Source organism: Calidris pugnax, unplaced genomic scaffold (genome assembly GCF_001431845.1).
Source record: "Calidris pugnax isolate Ruff unplaced genomic scaffold, ASM143184v1 scaffold209, whole genome shotgun sequence".
NCBI classification, from domain to species: domain Eukaryota; kingdom Metazoa; phylum Chordata; class Aves; order Charadriiformes; family Scolopacidae; genus Calidris; species Calidris pugnax.
The window spans coordinates 981,073-1,006,544 of NW_015090978.1; the positions used below are offsets into that span (position 1 = coordinate 981,073).

At 37.6% G+C, this 25,472-nt stretch overlaps 1 protein-coding gene across 1 annotated transcript in view; it reads right to left on the reverse strand.

The window, feature by feature from the left end:
* The window catches only part of PRDM6 (PR domain containing 6), a 79,238-nt gene that overhangs the window by 40,612 nt on the left and 13,154 nt on the right, over window positions 1–25,472 (reverse strand). The gene's annotated exons all lie outside the window — the stretch shown is intronic.

Genomic DNA, 25,472 nt, shown 5'->3' on the forward strand with positions numbered 1-25,472 from the left:
AAATATTTAGATGGCTTATGTAGGCTAACACAGATGCAACAGATATGTTTCAGAAATAGGAGCATAGTTTGAGCAGCAAGTGTACTGGCCTTAGATGTTGACGTTTTTACAAAGGAACTCAAAGCAGATGGGTTAATTAGAAACCAATAGAACCAGTGAATATAATCCATGTTGAAAATTTTAATATTAAAATTATTCATCCAAAATTAGTTTTATTTTTTCCCCAACTCTAAATTCTAAAAACAAAGCAAAATAAACCAGTTCTTATTTTTATTATCTTCCCACCATCCTCAAAGTTTAACACAAAGGGGAAATTAATCACTACTTAGCAAAGCTGCATGCAAAATTATTTTACTGGATATAGCCCAAACCTCACAATGTTTGTAAAGGAATAACAATAACAAAATGTTTTGGAGCATGTTGTGGGTTGGTTTTTTTGGTTTGTTTTTTTTTTTAAAAAGCATTTGGATGATTTCAAGATTTTATAAACCATAATAAAATGTTACATTATAAGCTTACTGGTCTTTAGAACTGAAAGGAGTTCTAAACTGAGAAATGAACTTCCTGTTTAGAAAATGTAAGAACAACATGTTTAGATTATTTTGAACCATCTTCCACAAAGTTTTATTCATCAGAAGTTTCTCTGAAACTGACATTTTTATGCAAACAGTTTCAATTTCTCAGCTTTCTCTTGAAAAAAAAAATTAGTTTCCTTGGAAAACCCCAACAATTTGTATATAGCTATCTGTTGTATACCAGTGATAGGCTATTAAAGGCATACATAGAAACAGTCATGGCACCTAAGAGCTTGCAATCTAAAAGACACAGATAAGGCTAAATGAATTGGGAGACCCAGAAAACCTGATGAAAGCCTAACCTTTCCCCACTCCTTTCCTGCCTCTTTCTCCCTCATGCATAATCACAAAAATTCTCCCTTAAATACAAAAAGATTAATAGGGAGTGCAACTTCATATTTTTCCTGAGCTAAGCAGGAATTGCTGCACTTCTCCTCTACCAGAAGAGAAAAGCCTTGGGTTTCCCATTGGGTACAGAGCTCTACCAACTCCCTCCCATTCATGGAGAAAATAAACCCTGGATCTACATGAAGACAAGCTAAAATCTGAGCCCTTTCTTGGCCAGCTGCTATCCCTGGAACATGTTCCTGCTAATAGCAAGCAAATGAGCCCTTGTTCAACTTCTTTTTTACGCCCCACAGACTGCATGCTTACTGTATGGTGCTGACTTACCTAGCTGGCTTGACCACTACACTTGTAAGACGAGACAATATTAAAAATAACTGTGTGCCAACTCTTAGCCATACACTCAGGTTAACTATTTTCAAAGAATTTGATGAAGCTGTAATAAAAATCAATTTATCCATAGAAAGAAGCACTTCTTGTTCTCCAATGGCAGATTTATGATTTCATGCAAACATGAATGTCCTAGAGCTCACCCTTTTTAATAAGGAGTCTTTTAAAAGACATAAAATATTTGTCCTAATGAAGTAATGGTTTCCTAAGGTTTTGCTTCTTTTCTGTACTGCCTACAGTTTTATGTCTTTGTTGAAATGTGTCACTTCTTAAATTATGATGTTTTCCTAAGTCTACTATATTCTTTTTCTAACCCACACTAAGAAAGCACAATCGTCAGACATTATGTTTTGAGGGCGAACTGACCTCCAACATATTGTGGATAGCATAAATTTCATATTTTATAGTTATTTTGAAAACATTCCTAAACTCAAACCCCTTGGTTGCTTAGTATCTTGAACTCACTCCACCTAACAACAGTAAACTAAAGTGGCCAATGTTTTCAGCCAAAAATCAAAGTAAAAGGTGAGAGGAGAAGATCAAAAAAGTACTTTAGCATTAGGGAGTCACTGCTATTACAGAGTCACGGCCAACTTTAGATAAGACATTGTACTGAGACAGCCCAAACAGCTGCTGCAATCCCAGGACTGTCATCCTAGACTGTTCAAATTTGTCTAAAAACTCCAAGAAACTGGGAGTATGGGAAGAGTGAGACAGGAGAGGTTAATGCACTATGATTCTAGCCTCTGCTGACTCATTCTGTCAAAAAATACCAGGGATCATCCAACAGCATATGATAGTATGTCACTGTGGAAGATTTTCCTTCTTTTTCTCAAAGACTTTTCATTCGCCAGTAGAGAGCAGAGAAGGATGTGAGTTATTCCAGGCTTCAAAGGAAAGACATTTATTTTGTCCAGATAAGTAAATTGTCTAGTAATCCCATGTGGCATCTGGATAGGAAATATATTATACTTACTAGAAAATTGAGCAAATCCTTGGAATCAAGGATGAATAAACAAACTGACTGAGAGGAAAAGACACTTACCAGAGGCTTAATAATGAGGTACATTCAGGAGCATTCCATAATTTAAAGGCTAGTTTCTCAGTGAGCAGGACTAATGAAGCTTGGTTATAGTATGGGTGTGTGTTTTTTGTCCCCAGAACTTTCAGTGCTGTAACAATATCTCCACTTCTACACTTACTCCAGTGTATGACATTGATGTCTAAATATTCTTCAGCTATTACATACTTAGCAATGTGGCTGGTATCACTGGAGTTCAGCACATGGAAAAGCAAAATGTATGGTGGAGTCACTGTGGATACAAGAGGAATAGTGTCCTGGGGTATCTGGCCTTGTGATGTGTAAGTAGACAAGAGGTGTGGTGGTGACAAAAAATGCTCACAAAAAACCAGTAACTTTTGCTCAATAGTGAAATATAGATTGGGTCAGTGACCTTTGCTGATCCCCATTAATACCCATCTGCATCTTCAATAATCTTCTCAACGGCATCCCAAAAGCGTATCACTACTTTTAGAAGTCACATCATGAAATGTGAAGTAGCAAGAAGGTGAAACCTGGAACAGTGCTGGACAGAAAAGTCATGGTGTACAGTGTGCGAATGCTTAACAAATCTCATGTGTTGGACCAATTGCACAGGTAAGTGGTCCAGATGCAGTTGCCATTTTCCTGAATCTCTGGAAATTTAAGCTGATGCATACTTGGAAAAGCATCAGTTGCCATGACAATACAGAAGAGTGTGCCCTGTATGCTTTTCATATTTGACTTCACTATAAATACAGGATATCCTGTATTATGCAGAATGTCTGGCAGTCCTGAAAGAAGAAAATGACATTTCCTGTTGTCATTTACTTTTTTGCTACTTTTTCCACATTTCAGGAGATACAACGTATATACTTATTACATCAAATTTAGTGAAAATGAAGAAGGGATTACCATCTTCCTAGCACTATAGCTATAACTATGGATTAAATAAATTCCAATTACTACAGGTAAATCATTAGCAATAACATAGTTCAATTGTAGATATATTTCATATTCATCAAATTCAAATTTTCTCACTCTAAAATGTGATTTCTATAAAAATGTTAAAAATCAACTGACACTAAAAAAAAACCCCTCATATTCTAACAAAGGTTTTAACATTGAAAATAGGATCTAAATCAGACCCAAAATCATACTGACATGAGCGGCTCTTAACACACAAAATTCCATACAAGGACTAAAAATAATGTCAAAAAACATCATGCTCCACAATGCAGAAAGCATCTACGCTTCAGTCTCTTAATTATGGTGTAAGTCCTCTGAAAGTCAGTACAGTAATAAACAGCAGCAAGCACATAGCTGACAGATTTTTAAATTATTGTGATGATGGGAGAGAAAGAGCAGGAAGGCTCTTCATCACCTACAACAAACGATTGTAGCAATTTCACCTGTAAAATTACAAAAGATATGCATTGCAATTCCCATCTCACACCTGAAGTAAACCATGCCATTAGTATTACAACTCTGCCTAAACATTCTGTCAGCTTTAATGGCACATCTACATATACTGCACACATAAACGAGAAAAAAATCCAAACCTCATCACATACATCATTCACATATTGCACACAGTCAGTCCTGAGATTTGTATTGATTTAATATCTTTGAGAGCAGAAATGAACAGGACTCCACAGATCCATCATGATGCAATTACCCAAAGTTTTTCTTTTAAAATGCATCTATGTTTGGTCTCTTCCAAAATAATTTTTACTGTAAATTTTCAAGTGTCTCAATTATAAAACTGCACAGATCTGAACTATAATAGTCAAAGCTCAACTGTTTTATAAATACATTTAAAATATGGCATTAATATAAAAATCCTATATCATACACCCAAAACAAATTAATGTAACTTGCTATGGCAATAACCAGATCATTTTTCCAAACAAATAGATAAACTCCATCATGTCATTTTGAACTTCTTCTGACCTTCTGATGGTTACAATTGGGAACAAATGTTATCCAAGAAAAATATTGGTGGTTCTGCATTCACAAAACAGAGAATGCTTAAATTAAGCAGCCTTTGCTTTGGTAGACACATCATATGCATTACACAGGAAAAGATATTGGCCTAGTTCTGCTTTCATATACATCAAGTATAATCACAGATTTAAAATCCTACTGATTTAGAGCACTGCAATCTGAGACTGATGCCGACAAATCTGTTCCCTAGGTGTAAATGAGATATCTGAGCCACGACAGCAGGGCAATCACAGCAGCATGGGATATACTTAAGGCTATTTGCCATGCTTTACTCTTAGTTTTGCATCCCATGGTAAGCTCTATTGCTGGAGTTACATTATTTATAAGGCTGAAATAATTACCTCGATTAAAGCTAGTTAGCTTGTGCCTGCCCAGAGGTGCAGCCAGATCTTCGGCTGCAATGTAACATGCCCTGAGTGAATTTACAGTAGGGGAAACTGATAATAAATATTGGGGCACTATTGATTATTTCCTTTGTTCACATGCATTGCAAAATGAAGTTTGTTAGTGAGTTGAAGGTAGGATACATTTCACATAAAATTAACCAACTAAGGTTAGGTATATAAAATAACCCTATTACTCAAAATTTCCTTGCAGAGCGATGGAGAGAAATAGGCATCATCAGAGGGTAATATGTCATAGGCAAGGACTGAGACACCAGAAACTTAACTTACTGATATCAAATGTTAGTGACTGAGAGTGCAACTACAACCTGCTATAAATTGCCACACCCTGGGTAGAGTTCACTGAGAGTAGTGCTCCAAAAAGTCAACCATTTTTGTATTGCTGTTATATTGGTTGCTTTCTCATGCTCTTTAGGGAAAAAAAACCCAACATAATCTTTATCATCTTAACATTTGAATGTGACTGTTGTAGTGCCTTTTTGAGTAGCGAAACAAGAACAGCTTCTTTAAATAAATACATTTATAAGTAAATGCATAGCATGAGATCAGTCTTAAAAATTCCTAGCCTCCATTATTATTGGACTATAAGAGCATGCTGTCCACCAGTCCACCAGTCAGGAGAAATGAAGCAAGGAATACAACTCTTTTTTCTTTTTTTAAAAATTTTCAGGTTTTGCTTTAGCTTCTGCTTTTTTTTTTTTTTTTTTTTTTTTGTAAAACGCAAAACCAAACTGTGTTACTGCTGCCATTGATACTGTTTTTCCCAAAATTAAAACGCAGCAGCTGACTTGGCATCTCGCTGCCGAAAGGAGTGTGCGCTGCAGGACACCCTTCCCCACCTTTCAATGCTATTTATTTCATCCACTTATTAGTAAAATGACTGCCAAGACAAGCTTTTCTGTGTTAAAAGCACAGAACGAGGCACTGATGGGTGCAGTTGTTTTAAAGCTAACTGACAAAAATCATAGTACGTTTATTCCTACATGAAGATCATAGAAAAGCACAGTGGGTTTGTTTTTGTTTTTTTTTTTTTTTTTTTTTTTTTTTGTTGGAACAGCGTACAGCAACAACAGCAGCTTTTAGTAGAGCCGTGGTTGTAATGTTGCTGAAAGCTACTTCCCTAAAATGACCTTTTCTACCCAGTAAATGATTCCAGCAGGGCAGCTCAAAAGCAAAAGAAAAAAAAAAATCACTTTTTGTCATATTGCTCACAAAACTACTGTGTTGGGAAAGCTTTTCAGACACATGCTTAAAAGTAAAAAAAAAGGAAAACAAACAAACAAAAAAAAAAACCAACAAAAAAACCTCAAAACCTAAAAGCGTGCCACTTCCACTCAATTTTCATTTCAAGAGTTGACTGGCTGGCATGCTTCAAGTCATTCTCTGGAAGCCTTGAGATAATATGCGAGTGGCAAGAATATGAGTGTGTCTTGAGTATGATAATAATTGCATAATACTGCTTGCACTGCAGCAAAATGTTGATGTTGCAAATGACAGTGTAAAATAATAGAGCCTGGTAAGCCCAGCTATTTCAGCCTTATCAGATGGAGGAGAAAAGGAGCTCTACTTAAGACCAGAGGCTCTTATCCATCCACTGGGAGAAAGGCCAAGGGAAAGCATAGTTTCCACCTGAAAGGTGACAGTGGCTCCAGTCACAGTGTCACAGAATTGTTATAGTTAGAAAGGACCTCTGAGATCACCAAGTCCAACCATACACTCACAAAAAAAAAAAACAACCTACAATCTCGGGCACTAGAGCATGTCCTGAGATGCCACATATACACGTTTCTTAAATACCTCCAGGGATGGTGACTCTACCCTGGGCAGGCTGTTCCAGCACCTGACCACTCTCTCAGTCATTCTTCCTAATATCTAATCTAAACCTCCCCTGCCCCAACTTCAGACTATTTCCTCTGGTCCTGTCATTATTCCCTTGGAAGAAGAGGCCCACACCCACCTCTCTACAATCTCCTTTCAGGTACTTGTAGAGGGCAAAGAGGTCCCCCCCTCAACCTCCTCTTCTCCAAACCAAAGACACCCAGTTCCTTCAGCCTCTCCTCATATGACTTGTTCTCCAGACCCCTCACCAGCTCAGTAGCTCTCCTACTGGTTGAACTGGGAGGGCAGGTGGGCTTCCAGTAAAGCAGCTGTGGCTCCCCTTGCAGACCTGCTCTCTCCAGAGGCACCACACCTGGTCACCCAGCAGTCCCTGTACCACCACAGCCTTTTCCCATGGAAGACATGAGTATTTTCTGAGTTCTCCAAGGCAGAGGTCTTCACAGATCTCTTTCTTAAGAGAGGAGAAATCACTGCTGTCAAAATTGGGTCTTTGGGATGCAAATGACATTCAGTCTTCTCCAAAGTGAAGGACCAGCTTTGCCCTCCAGTGAAGTCTAGTCAGAAACATGTAATCAGACAGAAAAATCATCCCAGTGCTTGCAGGAGTATAAACGAACTGGAACTGAAACACGGGAGACAGTGCAGCATATCTTCAAAGACTGAACACCAGCAGTAAGGAAAACAGATTGTGTGAAGCTATGTAACAGTGTCATCTAGTGACTCTTGTCATAATCTTACTGCCCAGACAGTGCAACCAGCTGCAAGGAAGGCCAGTGTTGGCCCTGTTGAAGTGAGCTGTGCCCATACTCTGTATTGACACTTGCTGTTCAGCCGTGACAAGGTTTTGCAGGCCAGCTGAGGGCTCGCATACACAAATATGATATCTGCAAACAAGTGCCTGACGAGCACACGGCCATCCTTAACTTCCCACGTGGAAATCCTAGCTGGAATGCCAACACCAGGCATGGTGCAGGTCCTGTCTTGTGTCAGGGAAAGCATCTGTCATGATGGTGCTGAAATACAGCTCGCTATTATACCACCTAGCGAGACTCCTTTGAACTGAGTCCTCCACCTAATCTGCAGAACGTTTTGCAAGGTCCTGCAGACCACCAGGAAGCTATGGACAGCAGCTTAGTAGCCCCTGGTGGAAGCAGCCTCAGTTACGAGTAGGCGACTTGGTGGTTTTTGGTTGTTTTTTTTTAATATCTGACCCCAACACCAAGGATTATGTGTCTATAACCAGTGACAAAATCCCATACCGTACCTCCTTACTTCTAAGCACACTCACTGAATGGGAGATAATCTGTTCATGAGGCTTCTGAGAGCCTCTTAGCATGACACTGAAAGAGATGTTTCTTTGTTTTTTTCTTGTTTCATTCTTCTTGCCTGAAAGTCTATTTCCCACATAAGAAAGCACATAACAAAAACCATTAATAAAAATGAAAAAGCTTAACTAATATATTGGATTTTTTCCTTTTTGGAGTTATGAAGTTCTTCATACAGCATAATACTTGCCAAAGAATACAGTTAAAAGCATGAGCATTTTGTTATCTTTCCATTATAATTAATTAAACTGTCAGAAACATTGTCCAAAGAGCATTCAGTCTGACAAACATAGAAAATCTGGAAAGTGTAATGCAAGTGTGACACTTCTCTGAAATTCATGTACCAGTTTACAGGGGTATACTTTATCAGCTGTTTATAAATAAAAATAAAATAAAATAAAATAAAATAAAATAAAATAAAATAAAATAAAATACAAAGTTTAAGAGAAGTGGATTTTTTTGCATATACTGGTTTCAAGCCACATTCACCTCCTTCATTTGCTTTACACCATACTGCTTAAGTGCTTTAAATGTTACACATCAAAACTTAAGGTTAGCTTCCAGAAAATTAAGCAGAAGTTTTGTCATTGGTTTGATAATGATTTTTTTCTGATTCTGCTGTAAGCTTAACACTCAAAATTAAGTTTAAAAGAAAAAAAAAGGTCATCCAGTTTCAGATTTTCTGAGGCTTGTACATTCCATGCACCATCTAAATAGAGATCATGATAATAAACAGTTCAGCACAGCAGGCAAATGATGACACTTTTTTTTTCTTCCTAGAACACTAACATCTTCTGTTCAGTCTAACCACTGAGCTCTGCGCAGAGCCTCGATCACTGACTTAGGTGGCTTCAAGAGCAGAATCTCAAACCTTGCTAACGTTATGGGATGCATTCTAATGCATCACACCTGGGGAAGAGAGAGGAGGAAACAGATCCTTTGTGACCAAAAGGCACTAGCACCTGATGACCATGCCTTTGATTTTGGTGGTACTAGCTCATCTCCCTCTGGGCCATTGTCCATAGACTGCAATCTCACAACTAGCTCTAACTGGTTCATTGTTGGCAGTCCCAACAGAAAAGTCAAAAAAAAAAAAAGAAAAAGAAAGAAAAAGAAAAAGGAGAAAATACTTAAAGTAATAGTTTTGGAGCAAGGTTGAGGCACAATGAAGGAATAAAGAGGAAGAGAGAAGTTCCCAGATATGTGAAGGAAGCTTTTGGCTTTCATTTCAAAATAAAGTCATAAGCACTTTTCTTTGCCAGAACAGTCTTAGAAATATATAACAAAAGAAGAAGGGGGAGGAAGGAGAAGAGCGGGGGTGAAAAAAAAAAAAGCTAGCAGTACTTCAGCTCAGAAAAGCCCTCAACCTCCTTTCTGAAATGTGAAAAAAAGACCCAAGCTGCTCTGCTTCCTTTTCTAGACCTGATCCAAGGGGCACCTTTCTGAGGGACTCCAGGGCCCAGGAATAAGCTTTCACCAGAGCCAAACCAGCACAGCCTGTTACCTTTAGGACGAGGAAATCTGAAGGCAGCACCAGCTGTTTTCAGGTCCTTCCTCTCAAGGGGTACATGAAGGCCAACACTACCACTTCTTCAGCACAACATCTCAGGACCATTCATGTCCAGCATTCTGCTTGTGCTCCTCATCCACAACTCTCCTGATCCCTCTTTTCTCACACTGCCTAGATCCAGTTATTCCATTCCCCTGCTTTATCCACCCCTTCTTTCTTTCTCACCTCATCCCAGCTCAACTTCGCTTTCCAAATGCACCCATTCTTTTTTAAAGCAGTGAAACAGTGAAGTGAGTGGATACCTCAACAATTTGACCACATGCACATAACAAATCCAAGAAAAATGTAAATTTTTTTTCCTTTGAAACTCATCTTCTTTATCTGCTCTCCTCCATGATGTCTTTTATGGCATCAAAATGACTATGTCTTAGCGTTACGTTGGGACAGGTATTATTTATTTCTGAGGCACGTGGTGTTGATAAAAACAGGTAATAAAAATGTGAAATGGGATGATATTGTTCTACAATAAGTTGTCTTAGCTCTTAGCCCACTTCATGACAATATAGTTTAATAAAAATACAACGAAGCTGAGAGAATGCTTTGGAATCCTTCAGCATATGAGTTTGGAGTTCAGTTTTACACAGGTAACACCCTTGATACAGCCACATTTGGATTTACAAGATATATCTGTGAGGACAACTAGATTGACATTATTTAATTTCAGATAGTATTTTTCCCTTGTAACTGCAAAGAGAAATCAAACACATATGAATGATGTTCAAAGAAATACATCTGATACCCTCATAAAGCTAATTCCGACTTAGAATATTTATAGCAAAATAGTGCAAGGTTTTGTATGTGCAATATAGCTTCATTTATTAAAAAAATATATTTAATAAGTGACAAGCCCAAGTGAAAGATTTTTTATGGTACTGGATAAACCACCCAAGTAGTTAAATCAATTCCTTTCTGTTTAATTTTGCTATTTGTTTTTCTCTCTGAGCTGCCAATTTTCTAACATATTAGAGAAGAAGTAGGAAAGTCTTTTTGATTGATAACAAGCTCAGATTTTTGTGTCAGATCAGTAGACATTTTTTTTTCAAAGCAAGAATTCTGCATGTTGTTCTTACATTCTTAGACAATTATTCTACAAAAATTATTTAAATGCTCTTTTTTTAGCTGCTTTGACAAGAACACCAAAACAGTTCACATCACCCTTGACCCGGAGGGTGTACATCATCTTGTCAACATATAAACAAACACATGATGGGCCGTATTTTAATAGATTCTGTAAATATCAAGATCCAATTTATCAAAAGGTTTGCCAAAGTGACAGCTGTGGGGGTTGCAGTGCATGGGTGCGTGTCCATTCAGTGTTGTTGCAATAGGATTATTGCAAGAAAATTCAGAGCTACTGTTGCTCTTTCTTCCATATTATTATTTCTCTGGAGCTCTGGGTTAAGCTGCAGTTTGTATATGCCACTTCATGTATAAGGGAAATATGCAGACTTCCGGGCAGAAGCCACATGGCTGGCTTTTATAATAATCCCTCTCCTCTCTCCCCATCTTTATCAGACAATTCCTCTGATGTGCTGCACTCTGTCAGAAAAGGAGGCTGAGAGGAATTTATAAGCACAGAAACTCTTACTTGGGAGAATGAGCAGAGCCCAGTTTCGATAACGTTTACACAGACACAGTAACTTTTCTTGGTTTGCTTCATAGCTTCATGGATTTTAAAGCCAGAAGGGACTTCGATCATCTGTTCCAGACTATACTTCATAGGCCATTAGCCTCCATCCAGGAAAAGGCACAGAAAAAAGGGAGAGGACCAGTGTGCCATGATGCTCCCCTAATGGCAGGAAACTGCTAAGGAAAGAAATGCCCAGATGAGCCAGCAAGCCAGGATGGCCACATCTGAAGCTGCAGAGATCATGACAAACCTGCAAGGCTGATGTGCCTGTCCAGGGCACAAATATGCTAGTTGTGAAATGAAAGGCTAATACCTCAAACAGCTGTCCCTGGCCCAATGCCTGTGGAAATTCTGTGGCCCCATTAAAAAAAAAAAAAAAAAAAAATTCTCAGAGAAAGCAAAATCTACCTGGACAGCTAAGGGAAGAAATTCCCAGTTAGTGCCCCACTGAAGATGAGACCCTTATGAAAAGTGCTACAAGGAAGATGCAGGGATTCCTGCTCTCCTCATGCATGACCTAGGAGGTAAAGCAAAGGGTTTGGCGGTTCACAGAACATGAAGGCAAAGGCTCATGTCATCCAACCCTAAAAGCAGAACTCAACACATCTAATGACCTTTTGAAGAGTCAAGGTAGGGTACCTGCCTCTTTTAGTAAGATATTCCTACATTTAACTACTGCAAAACATAATTACCTTCTTCTTTTCAGATGCATTTTGTCTAACTGCAGCTTCTACCTCTGCTATTTTGTCTATCCCATTGAATAGCAAAGCCCATTTGACAGTTTTGGGGTTTAATATTCCATATGTAAGTGTCCATAAAAATAAGTCAAATCACCTCTAGCCTTTTCTGTAATGAAGACAATATATTAAGCTCATTAAGAACTCCATTCAAAGACTTTTTTTCCAGAAGCTGACCACCTCCACAAGTACTTTGTACTCTCTTCTCTTCACCCACAGGTTTTTGGATGTGGTCTCTAGACACAACGCAACTCCTCAAAGATATTTCAGTCACATGATACTATTCATTTACTACAATGCATAGTTACCATAACCCTCTGCTGGAAAGTTAAATGCCACAATGCTCATGGACAACTCAAATACAAATATACTCATGCATAAAACCAAGTTGTCTTTCCTTGTGCCCTGGTCCCTTTCCAACAGACTCCTCCAGGTTGGAAAGTTTAAGAGACTGATGTATCAATTTAAAATATTTGCCCTCTTTGAAACTTCTATCATTTTTGCTTTGCTGGAATGAGGAGTAACATTGGAGTCCTTTTATCCACTAGCAAGTACAATCACTGTCAAACATAGAATAAAAAGACCTAAAAAAGCCTGCATTCTGACACTGGGAAAAAGTTCAGGGGTCCTCATCTTGGAAGCTGCTCAATGCTTTCTGTAAGGTCCTTGACACCACCAGCTCCCAATGAGATTGAAGGGAGTAAATGAAAGCTCAGAACTGTGCAGTGACATCACACCATGAGCTTACAGCACCCAGGCCTCCATTCCTACTATTTGTAGCTGTCATGCACCCAGTAGAGGAACATTCTTACCCAACTGATCATAGCCAGGCACAGCAATTGATTTTGTTGTTGTTGTTGTTGTTCAAATAGTGAGACTCACTTTTTATGGGAGCACCTCTCCTATGAAGACAGGCTGAGACAGCTGGGGTTGTTCAGCCTGGAGAAGAGCAGGCTCTGGGGAGACCTTATAACAGCCTATCAATACCTGAAGGGAGCCTGCAGAAGAGCTGGAGAGGGACTCTTTGTCAGAAAGTATAGTGACAGGACAAGGGGCAACGGTTTTAAATTGGGAGAGAAGAGATTTAGATTAGATCTCAGGAAGAATTTTTTTACTGTGAGGGTGGTGAGGCACTGGAACAGGTTGCCCAGGAAAGTTGTGGCTGCCCCATCCCTGGAAGTGTTCAAGGCCAGGCTGGATGGGGCTTTGAGCAACCTGCTCTAGTGGGAGGTGTCCCTGCCCGTGGCAGGGGGGTTGGAACTTGATGATCTTTAAGGTCCCTTCCAACTCTAACCATTCTATGATTCTGTGATTAGAATAGTGAGTCTTTGAAGTCACTAATATAATACTATTCAACTTTCAACCGTATGATCTGTGAGGAGTTTTAGCAAGTGTTGGTACTGACTTGCCTTGTGTGTATGTGCAAAACTGCCCTATTATAAAGCACACAACATAAGACCTTCTCTGGTATTTGCAATTGCAACGCTTGCTCATGATTGACTTGGAGCCACTATGAAGCCTTGTCAGTATTACTGCTAGCATAAATCACCTGCAGCTAAAGTGGAAGCCTCTCTTGCCTTTCAGTTTTCAAAAAATCTAGTAAGGTGTTGGTCAAGTAGTCACAAAAAGTTTCCCCAGCCGGCACAGGGCAAAGCCATGTCAGAAGGCAGAGAGGTCCAGCTCACATATAAACGCAGCCTGGGCACAATCCGGTTCCAGCCCGTAAGTCAAATCAACATTGGTAGGATTTGTTCCCTTGGGCATGACACTGTTCTAGCAGACACACTCCCACATGGCTTCCATGTCCCCAGTAGGCATCTGTCTGGTCAGCTTTGACCACAGACATAATGAACTTGTGCCCAACTGTGCCTGCTCATGGTCCACCCTGGGTGTGATTTCATATTTCCTAGTGAAATGCTAAGGACACACTGAAAGATCTCTAAGAAAAGCTTTGCGCGCTCAAGAATAATCACATAGCTACCTTTTGTAGCATTTGCAAGTTTTTGAGAGCTTAAACTAGATAAATAAAATATTTACATTCATTAACAACACAGTGGGGAAAATCCACAGCAGAAAACCATGAGAACATGAGGGAGAAAATGACTAATTCTGAAGACCATAGCTTCTTAATGTTTTGCCTGTGGCTCAGCCACAACTCATCATCAGAGAGCACCAGCTCAAAAACTGAATAGTAGATAGATTGCTCATGAGACAAGTCTAGCCTGGTTTGTGAGAGAGCAGTAAAATTACCTGTAATCTTTGAGAACAAAGAGAAGGAATGGCAGTAATCTTCTACAAGAGTCACAGTCTGAGAGTGCCTCGGCTCTTTCTTCAAACTTACTGGCACTACATTGCCTTGCTGTCCTATTCCCCATCTGCTTCTTCAAACACACGGTTATAGCAGCCTGCTAAATCTGCCTGTTGCCTCAATTTTCCCTATGATCTAAAGGTCTACTTTTTCAGCCTCCTTTCAGATATATGAATTTGCTGAGGAAAAGTGGAAGATACGGTATCTAGCTCTCTGATTTTATGGTGAGACCTTCAAAGAGTATGAAGGAGGGAGAAATTCAGTCAGACTTTCAGTCTGTGGCAATCTGATCCTTGGATGCTGCACTACAAATTTTTTCTTACAAAAAAAATTCTCAACATTACTTCATTTAGAGATTTACCAAATAAGTTGATATCAAGTTGCAATGACTGACTGTAGCATTATGTAAATAAAGTGATGGAATTAACTATCAAAATATTAACATACATCCAGTCCAGCATTGCCCATGAAAGAAAAAACTTTTTTTCCACGGTTAGTGTGGAATGACAGCTAGAACTAGAAATGAATGGTGTCAACAACAAACTTACTAATTCTCCAAATAAATTAAGTCACCTTCCACAGGGAAAGGAAATGTCATAATGTTTGCCCTCTTTGTAAAAAGCACTGAGACAAATGTACATCTTTTCAGACATCACAAAAAGCATTTTAATGTAAGATATTTACAGTAATAAATTATAAAATTAAAAAAAAAAAAAATTGAAAAAACCAAACAAACAAAAGCAAGAAATGGTGAAAAATAGTATAACAAACACCGTGGTGATCTGTACCTTTACTAGGTTGAATTGCACTAGGTAAGTTATTGTACTGCACTAGGTAAATTCCAAGACATAGAATTGCCTTGGCTTAACTATCACTGTGGCCAGATGTTTTCTCCACAGATGCAGCAGCAATTTTAAATTCTTTCCTCCCTTAAAACAGATGAACATGACAGAGGAAGGAGGGTTTTTCCTGGACTACCCACCGACCAGAGGCTGGGTGGGGAACGGGAGCAGTGTGCTGCTTCAGGGAGGGGAGAAGGCCTCGTACAAACTTCTTCAGTGGCCATCATTGTTATTTCAAATTGTGATTGATAGCATCCTGAGAGGCATTGCTAGCTATTTCTGATCATAAATACAGCCACAACGACATGCAGGCCATAGACTGGGAATGAATAGCATATAGTGTGTGGACCTGTGAGATTTCAGAAGAGATAAGTAATACTGTGGAAGAAATATGTACGCAGAATGAAGGATTAAGCAGAGTAAAACCCTATAAAGTCCTTAAAATGATCCAACATGACAGTTGTCATATCACTAAAACAGAAGCCATCTGATTTGGCTTGGCAGCAAACAATGAAATTGTACACAAATTAGTCTTTCAAAAGTAAAGGAAAAATCTATTTCAAACAATGAAGTAAAACTTCTGCAACACTATAGCCTCTGGGACATGTCACTTTTGGGTAATTAGGGCATAAAAATTAACATTTTATTAAATAAACAAAAACCCACAAAGGTTAAGAAAAGAGACAGACAAATGTAGTCTTTGGAGGAAAGGGAGGCTGCAGACCTCAGCCTGACCCTCAGCCATCTTTTGTTGGGAATGGGAGACCCCAAGGTCAAATAACTGCTCAGCCAGGGTTACTGTCTGAGCCCACCCAGGCTCAGATATATAGCCTACTCTAATGTATGTTCCACCATATGGTGGGCTGGAGCCACCCCTGAGCCCAGGCCATGTGATTTCTGCTGGAGAACTCTCACTTTTGGATATTCACCAAGTTCCTAGGCTGGGTATGGAATAGGTACTATTCTGGACAAACAAGCAAGCAGGTCAATATTCCTAAAGCACTGCCTCTAACTCCAACTAACTCAAATGTGATGCTGATTGAGAAATTTTAAAACAAGAACAAAATTCAGATGAGACAATATTGACACAAAGATTTGAACATCAATATAGTACCCGTCTTTTTTCTTAAACTCCTTCAGATTAACATACAGTCTAAGGAAATGCCAATGTTCATCTTCACATTGGTTATCTTTGTGATAAAACTGCATCAAAAATTGAGCAGCCTAAACTCTTTAGCCGATGTTTAAATGTGCTGAAAGATTTATGGCAAATTAAACTCTAGCATGTTGGTCCATGAAGTTCAGTTGTGTGAAAAGTTTTGGTCTCAACACAGAAATGAGACCTAAAATTTCTCAGGAAGCGCCTCTCATCAGCAGAATGCCAGAGAGAGAGTACGGTACTTGGCAAATTGCAAAGAACACTGCTGAAAACACAGCTGAGGTCTTAGCTTGGTGGACTTTGTCAACAGCCCCAAAGGGTTACCACAGCTTTAAGTGGAATTTCTAAGTCTATGTAACTTCTTGTGCATTTCTGTTAGAGCTGGTCAAAAACTAATCTGCAAACTCCACTTTTCTGCATTAAAAAAAATCTTGTTAGAAAGCAAACTTTTTTCATTAATCTATCAGTTTTCTTTAAGTATGCTGATGTTATTTTTGCATTAGTTAAAAAGAAACATATTTATTTTGATGAAATGTTACTGTTTCTTCCTGAACTTTCCCAATGCATGCCATCTAGAGGCACCTAACCAACCTATACACCAGCTTTCCTGCTCTGAAGTAGAGAACGGCCCTAAGTCATGGATGAGAATCAAATTTTATTTTTTTTAAATTGGGATTTTTTTCCATCAAATATCTGCTCTGTTTGCTCTGAAAGACAAGTCATTTTTTTAAAGGTGGAAAAATGAAACTTTGCTACTGCAACTGTCACTGAAATCTTGCTGGTCACAACAAAATGAATTAAAACAAACCCAGGGAAATATCTGTAGCTCAGCAAAACTTCACATCACCATTGGCAATGAAGATGTGCTTTATTATCTTACAAATAAATAAAGAAAAATATACCTGAGTCATTCTCATTCTTCTTTAAGTAATTGTACCTCTCTTTCATCTCCTTCTTTTACTGGAGCAATGGAAATGGGGACAGAATTCAAGCCAACTTAAAATAGAAATAGAATAGAGTACAGAAAACGGAACACTTTTTCTTTTTTAAATTTCTCCTTCAATGGTAAGCTCTTTTTCTAAAATGGTGGTCTAAAAACAGTATCAGTCACCAATCCATACTGCTTTAAAAGTTCTTTTGACAGATTGATAAAAACTAATACCCTGCTTTCCACAGTGAATGCTGACGTGGCATCCGTAGATGGCAAAAAGTAGATATAATACATTTTTAAAAAATACTGACCTTAACACAACTGGAAGATTAGCCAAGGCAAAAATTGTAAAATTTGCTTACTTAATTTGTTTTATACATGGCACTTCATTTAATGTAGGATTATTTTTTTCCACTTTAGAACTATAACAAATACTGGCCATTACTCTATTTCCAAATTCAGGGCTTTGTTACAGGTGAACAACACGAAGAACAGAGCCTTCATATGGCCTCCCTTTCAGTAGGAGTTTCTTGTGCTCATGATAAAACCACTCTTGATAAAACTTTGTAGTTCCACCGATGAAATCAAAACATCTTTAGAAATGCCCTGGGGTCACTGAATTTGCTTGCTTATACACCAGTAGGTCTCTACACAGAAAGTACCAGGTTGAATTACTGTTAAAATATGGAATTGTTTATGTACATCTTGCTAAATCCATGCAACAAATATGCAATGTAGTACAAACAATAAACTTACGAGTTACAGATTTTTTACAAGATACCAAAAAAAATGTTTTTCTTTGATGGTAATATTTATCTAACTAAATACAATGCACTACTACAATCACTGGCAACATAACCCTTTATTTCTTCATAATAAAATATTAACCTTAAGTCAAATGAATGCATTTATGCAAGGATACCTTTACCTTAACTGTGTGTTACTGTTGTTGTATAGATAGTGGCAGACAATATGCAGGTGGCCCTGTGGTTCTGAAGGAACGCTTGGCCTATCTTGGAAAAAAGAGATTTAAGAATTGTGAATAAAGTGATACTGTGTTATTCAGTCATACCTGAAGACTTCATTAAATCAAAGTTCCTAGTGACATCAATGGCTATCTTGTCTGAACAAGGACTGATTAACAACTGCAGGATATTAGTCCTGGAAGCTCATGATCTGCATGAGACCTGACAGAAATTAGCTTGTTGCCATCTGAAACTGGACCTCATCTACAGTTTGCAAAAAGAATCTCCTCTAATTACCTGCGTTTTAAGGTTTGGCATTTATAGGTTTTTACCTTCCATATTGCTTATTTCCACGCAAGTAGAAAGCACTGTGGTTTTGTGGTTGGTGGCTAGCATTTTGCGGCTTTATTGTATTTGTTTAATATAGGAAAACTTCTAGAGCATGTTTGCTTTGTGACATAATGTCTTTATTATGTCTTGCAGAAGCAATTGACCCAAGTCAAGTTACTATACACTATATCTATAGGTTAATTAGAACTTTAAGATGCAACAAATAAAACACTTTATTGACTTTTAAATGTTCAATCAAATAAATATTTACAGCTGCAATTTGCCAAAATTATTTACCTTTCAATAACGGATCAGAAAGAGAATATGCACTGCAGACTCAAGTGAATGCCTTGGCTGTCAGCAAACAAATTACAAACAGAAGAAAAAATAAGTGTTCCGGCTATCATTACAGTCTATAAATAGCTGATGTGGTTCTCCTTTAAAGATGTGCGATCTTCTACATTAGTAGGCTTTTTCAATGCATAATTGACCTTGAGATGGAGAATAACCTCGTAGCAGAGTGGCTTTTCTTTTAGGGAACAATGAGTATAGATATTAGAGGATGTGCCTGTTGTCAATGATCATTGCTGAAGTCTGCCTATACCACACTGGGACAATCAATTTTGTAAATGATTGCAATAATCAAGGAAATTGCCTAATTTATAAATCCTGGCATACAGCATTTTAATGGATTCCTACATTTTAATGCTGATGCTTTCAAAGCCAAATGAATTGTTGTCCAAGCTGTCACTACACAAAATGATAAAAACATTCAGTCTTGTGGGTAACTACATCTCATGGATATTCAGACCATCAGGTACATAATCACTCATTAGTGAATTCTGTGATAGTTTCCACTTACAAGCCAATGGCAAAAAGCGACAGTTTCCTTATGAAAATGCCTTCTCTGGAACCAAGGACTAAAAACAGGGGAGTATTACTGAACAGATAAATTAAAAAAATTCCTAGCCTTTTTGTCCAGGTAAGGTACCATGCTGTATTACCTTTCCTCTTTCTTTTTTTTTTTTTTTTTCCCTTAGGTAAAAGAAGAAGAATCTTATTTCTAGGACTTAGAGGCAGGTCCAACAACTTTTTGACTGTGAATCACATCGGTACAGGCAGCATTTGCAGGGAAGGGGGACAAATGCAGGGCTTGGTGCCGTGGCTGCTGCCGGTGGGTAATTCTGCCTAATCCATTCTCCAACTTGCTCTCCACACTTAAGTCGGTTCTGCAGACATAGTTATACACGGATTGCTATTCTCAGTTAAACCTTAAGCAATTGATTTCAGCCAATAGTGGGCTGCCAGTACTTTACTTACTGCTCAATCTCACTAACCTGACATTTATGGTGTACTGATTGGCCTCTGTCAGTGGTGGTGGTTGTAAATTCACTTTGAAAAGCTTTGTGTTAACAGCCTTCAACCAGGCTCTGAGACGAGTACGAGCAGGCAAGCTGACAATTGCTCGACCTCCTGCCCTTATTACAGTGAGTAAATCAGGCTTTGAGCCATTAGGCTGGAGCCCGAGGCCTACACAAAAAGGATTGACATGACTAAAGGTCAACCTCTGTCACACATGTGTAACAATTTGGATAATGGAATTCTGTAACTTATCCGAAAAAGGTGCCAAATGCGTGGAAGGGAAGTATACCCTGGGCTGAATTTTCCAGCTTTCATGTTAAGCAGTTACTTAAAAGTCTGCATTTTAAAGTCCACGCGTGTTTGACGCCATGAAACCTGGGGGACCAAAACGTACAAAGCAGTGATTGAGACATATTGAATGTCACCACCACCCTGAAAAGTATATGCTGCAGTTTCGGCTTATCAAATCTACAACCAATATATTATTGGCATCAGGTACGCAACACATTTTAGATAACCATATATCTCATTAAAATACTGCCTTTATTCACTGACTTTGAATCAAAAGTCAATAGAAATAATTCATTGTTAATGGTATCATAAATTAAGAGTAATTTCAAGCTTTACAAACTAGACTTCATCCAACGATGGAAATTGCTTTTACTAACTCATAAAAAAAAAAAAAAAAAAAAAAAAAGGAAGGGTGAAGTGTTTCCATAATATTGGTGATTGGATCGCTTTGAGCAGTACTGAAAGGTAGTGGTCAAATAAGGACAGAAATAAGCTTTTACATTTATTTGTGTTCCATTTCAGTATTTTTGCATATTACATAATAAAATCTCCAAGGTGAGGTTATGTGCCATGGAAAAACAGACAGTCCCTGCATGATCTGGCAATTTAGAAAATATTTTTTTTCTGAGAATAGTGTGTATTCAGACACGTGCATGTTCCATGCAGCCCATGGAATTATTGTTTTCAGTAACACTGGTGAGATTCTGGGGATGTATCCAACTCGCCACGAAAGTTTTTTCCAAACTTCAGTTCATTGAATAGGAAGAAAATCTGTTTCCGTGACAAATTACACTTATTCTGTTGCACGAGTGCTTAGGTTTATTTAGCTGCTCAGGTATTCCAGGTACCTTGTCTGCACGGAATAAGCATACCAAGGACATGGAGATACACGGAGATAAGGCATGAAAAAGTCTTATAAAAATCACAGGGTTTCTAAAAGAAACATTGAGGTTTAGTTCAACTTTTCTAAGCATGAGAATTATCAAACACAAAGTAGCTTTTACATTTGGGATCAAGCTTAACTTTGTATTGACCCTAAGTTATCTATAACTTTAAAAAGTTATCTAGAAAAATGTGATACCAAGCAATGCAGAAATACTGATGTTAGTAAGCTGCTTTATAGCAGCTTAGCGCAATTTTCTTCTAAGGTACCTAAATTAAAGAAGCTGTGCTGCTAAGGAACTTTCAGCTTAGCAAGACACTGAGCACAACACCAGGGATATTTCCAGTAGGCAGCATGTGAACTTAAAATCCATGTAAAAGTAAAAATTATTGTGCTTTTTTAATAGAAAATAAACGCAAAAGTGGTACACCACACAAAATCCTCAGAAAGGGCAAAACAAAACAAGAACAGAATGGCACCAGCTGTTACTCTGCATAATTTAAGATATAATAGTAATATAACTAAGGGTCTTTTTCAAGACAAAATTATTTGAATTTCATGAACATGACATATTTGAAACAGGGCTGACAAGCAGTGTAGAATACTAGATGATGGATTGCTGAGAAACATAATTTTCACTTTAATAGAACTACGGCATGCACATAATTCTATCCCCCAGTGCTTTGCTGTAGCAGCAAATTTAGTCCACAACTACAGCCTTGAGAATCTGAATACAAATCTATCGCCATAACTGGAATGAGTGCTTCATTTGAAAGGTAAGGATTCTCTCTGCATGTTAATTTGTACAGAAATGTACAGTACCGCTGCATGGACTCTGGCCAGCATGCGTCCAGCAAAGCGGTTGTTCCTGGTCCAGATGAAGTCAAAGGCAGTGTTTCCTTTGACTTCACTTGAGGCACAAAAAGGCCAATAAGTACCCAAATAGTACTTTATTAAAATGACAAGCACGCTTTCTAGTAGTGCCAGTTATTCCTGTCCATTTAAGGGGAAAATTAGTAACACGGGTTTAGCACCTTGTAATTACTAATGAACGCTCTGCTATGTGTGTATTTTGCTCTTCCCTGTAAAAATGCTAACACATGAAAAAGTATTTCTTCCAGGAAAGCGAAACTTAAATTAAGTCGAGTTAAAATAAAGTGAAATAAGATACTGGACTTTCTTGGGCTATTCCAAAGAAAAAAACTATTTGAGCTCTGACAAAAAAAAAAAAAAAAAAAAAATTTTTGGGGCTGAAAAAAAAAAAAAAATTTTTGGGGCTGAAAAAAAAAAAAAAATTTTTGGGGCTGAAAAAAAAAAAAAAATTTTTGGGGCTGAAAAAAAAAAAAAAATTTTTGGGGCTGAAAAAAAAAAAAAAATTTTTGGGGCTGAAAAAAAAAAAAAAACAAACCCACAAACCCAAAAAACAAACAAACAAACAAAAAAAATCCCCAAGCCAACAAGATAGAGAGCAAACCCTTTATCAGGCAAATGAAGGAAAGGAAACTGTAAGAGTCTATCCTTTGATACATCTGTCAGTAAAAGCTTTTTCATTTAAATTGCATTTGCAGGAGAAAAGACCATTTAAGTTTTAGCTGTTTCCAGGATTCACAATTTAAAGTTGGAGCCTGAAAAACTTTGACTACTAAAATGTATAAGCCTTTTAAACTTCTGTATTTTAATCTAATAGAATTTAAGTGTATATCGTACACATTCCTTAAGTCTACTCTTATTAAATTTTGATGTTAAACAGAAAGGGGAAACCATGTGCAACTAGATTAATTTATCTCCAGGGAGTAAGGACACATTAATAATTGAGATAATGTTTTCATATATGTTGGAATCAAGTGTGTCTTTTCACTTCTTTATTAGAAAACACATTAGGGGAAAATTATCTCATTCTCATCGGTAAGACCTAATTGCTGAGAAAGTCTCTGTTTTCTTTGCAATAACAAAAGGTTTATTCTCATTACTTCAAAACGAAAAAGAAAAAAAAAGGAAAAAAGGGAAAAAAAAGATCAGAAATATTATCAAGCAGTGCTGGAATAAATGCCTGTATTACCAAAGAGAGTGTTTATTTAATACACCCAGTCCTGTTTTTGTTTTAAACAAATCAGAGTTTATTGTATTTTTATAAAATACAAGCAAACTCTGGATTGGATAGAAGTGGGCCAAAGGGGAAAAAAAAAAAAAAAAAAAACTGCAACTAAAATGACTAATATTTTTGGCTTTCTGAAGGGCTGATCTTTCTGAAAGTTATAAAAAATTATCTTGGCTGATTGTGAGAGAACTCTATAATTTCCCATGAACACCCATAGGTGTCAAGGCCTGTTGTGAGGTAATGGAATAGTATGTAATTTGCTCTGAATCACTGTATGTTATGCTGTATGGATTACATACAAAGCAAACACTGAGTGCATGGTGGGAACACTTGTGCAGACAGACTAAAGCATATTTCCATAGCGTTGAACTATACATCAAATGCAGTGCTTCTGATGTTTCCCACAACAAAGAGAAAAAGAAAAAAAGCCACCAAATCAGTAACTATGCTTAAAAGTCTTTGCAATAGCCCTTTCTATTTATCTGGTCTACACTGCAAACAAAGAACTGCAAGCAAAAACAAATATCTATCAACTTTACTTTGCAGCGCTGAGAGAGAAAAAAAAATAACGTGCTATTTACAGTACTAAGAAAGAGAAGTTCTCTCTGTAAGGTCCATCAAGACCTAACGCTGAATAGCTGACCTGTGGACATACTTGTATTTGCGACTATCTTGAAAAGATTGGTGGAAGAGAATTGACTAAAGCCATGACTCTATAAAGAGAAAATGCTGAGACATTCCTTTAAAGTTTACAGTGACTTAATCCACACTCCTATACCATATATACTAAAAGAATACAGACTATTCAGATACATACTTTCAATTGCTTTTATTTATTTTCATAGATCAGCTTTTTAAAATCACACACGCTTTCTGATTGCTTTGCTTTGCTGTATTTTTCTTTATTAAACATTAGTTCTCTGATAGGTAAAATATACCAAATTGAAAGTCAAAACAAATGAGAAACAGCCAAAACTTTTAGCTAGAATGTAAAGTGATTCTTTGCGAACAACTTTTGCCATTAGAAGAAATAAACCAAGTCCGTGAGCAGCCCACAATACCTTCCAAAAAACCCTAAATTTAATTATTATTTTAGAGATAATTCACTTAAAACACACACACTCATTTTGCTAGCCAACAGGAAATCTGTGTTGTGTGTTAAGACCAGAAGAGCAAACAGACACAAAAACTCAGCTTACACTCATTGATTGCCTGAATCTGGCAGATACAGCACTACTATTCCTTATTTTTACTTAACATCTTTTTCTTCTTTGCTTTTGGCTTTCCCCCCAACAACCTTCCTTCTTTCATTGCTTTAAAACAATTTTTAAGTTCATCTGAAATCAGACTCAAACATCTTGCCTAGTTAGAATTGATGTTATCAATATTTGCAACTTAACTTGTATAGAATTGATACATAATAAAAAAAATTAAATTTAACATGTAAATATTGAAGAATAATGTAAAATTCTCTAATTCCATTTATTTTAGCTAAATTTCAATGTTTTATGTAACTTGATGATCTGGCGAGCTAATTTTATTATTTTTTATTTTATATTCTGTTAACAAGCATAGTCTAAACCACAAAGCGTCTCTTAACAATGAAAATAAAGATGCCAACATCATTATAGAGTGTTCCATAAAAAATTAAAAAAAAAAATTTGATTAATAACATATCCCAAAATGCTCTCATTGTAATCACTGGGCTTTGGTAGGAACTTAATATCTGCTATACCAGAGAAATTTCATCCCCACCGAAGGCATCAACAAAACTCCCAATGATTGCAAGTCATCCAGTTTCACCAGGTACATTTAGGTGTGTTCGGAGACTGGTCTTTTACTTTTTAATGTGAAAATCTCCCTCTTGCCACAATAACTCTTTTGGGTAAATATTTTGAGCCAAAGACCCTGGTGTGTTATTTACTATTTGTTTGCATTCAGGAAATGTATAGGAGCTCCTGCTCATAAAGGGAAGTCACACATACTAGATAGCATGCAAAGATAGAACATAATGGTTAAAAGAGACAATCACCAGTCCAAAAGAGCTGACAACTTAAGGTTCACAGGTTTTCTGTGAGCAAGTGCCATAAACAACATGCTGGCTCCTTGACATCGAATATCTTTTAAAAATCCCTGCACTTTTACTGTATACCCACTGAAGACAGCAAAGCCACTCTTTGCATCTTCATGGGCTCCTTGTCGGGTTTCTAACCAGCAAGCCTGTCCCCTTAATATTGTGACGATTCAGATTTGGTCTGAGTGAGTAAATATCACCTGCAGATCCACGGGCACGTTTCTGCTGACCCCCTGCAGCAGTTTGCCCCGAGGTGAGCGGAAGCTGCAGCTACAGAGGACTAAGCAGAACTAAGAAATGACACCTTCCAGCCCAGAGCAAAGAAGAAATGAATGGCAAAAGACTAGGTAGACACTAGGTTGGCTTCT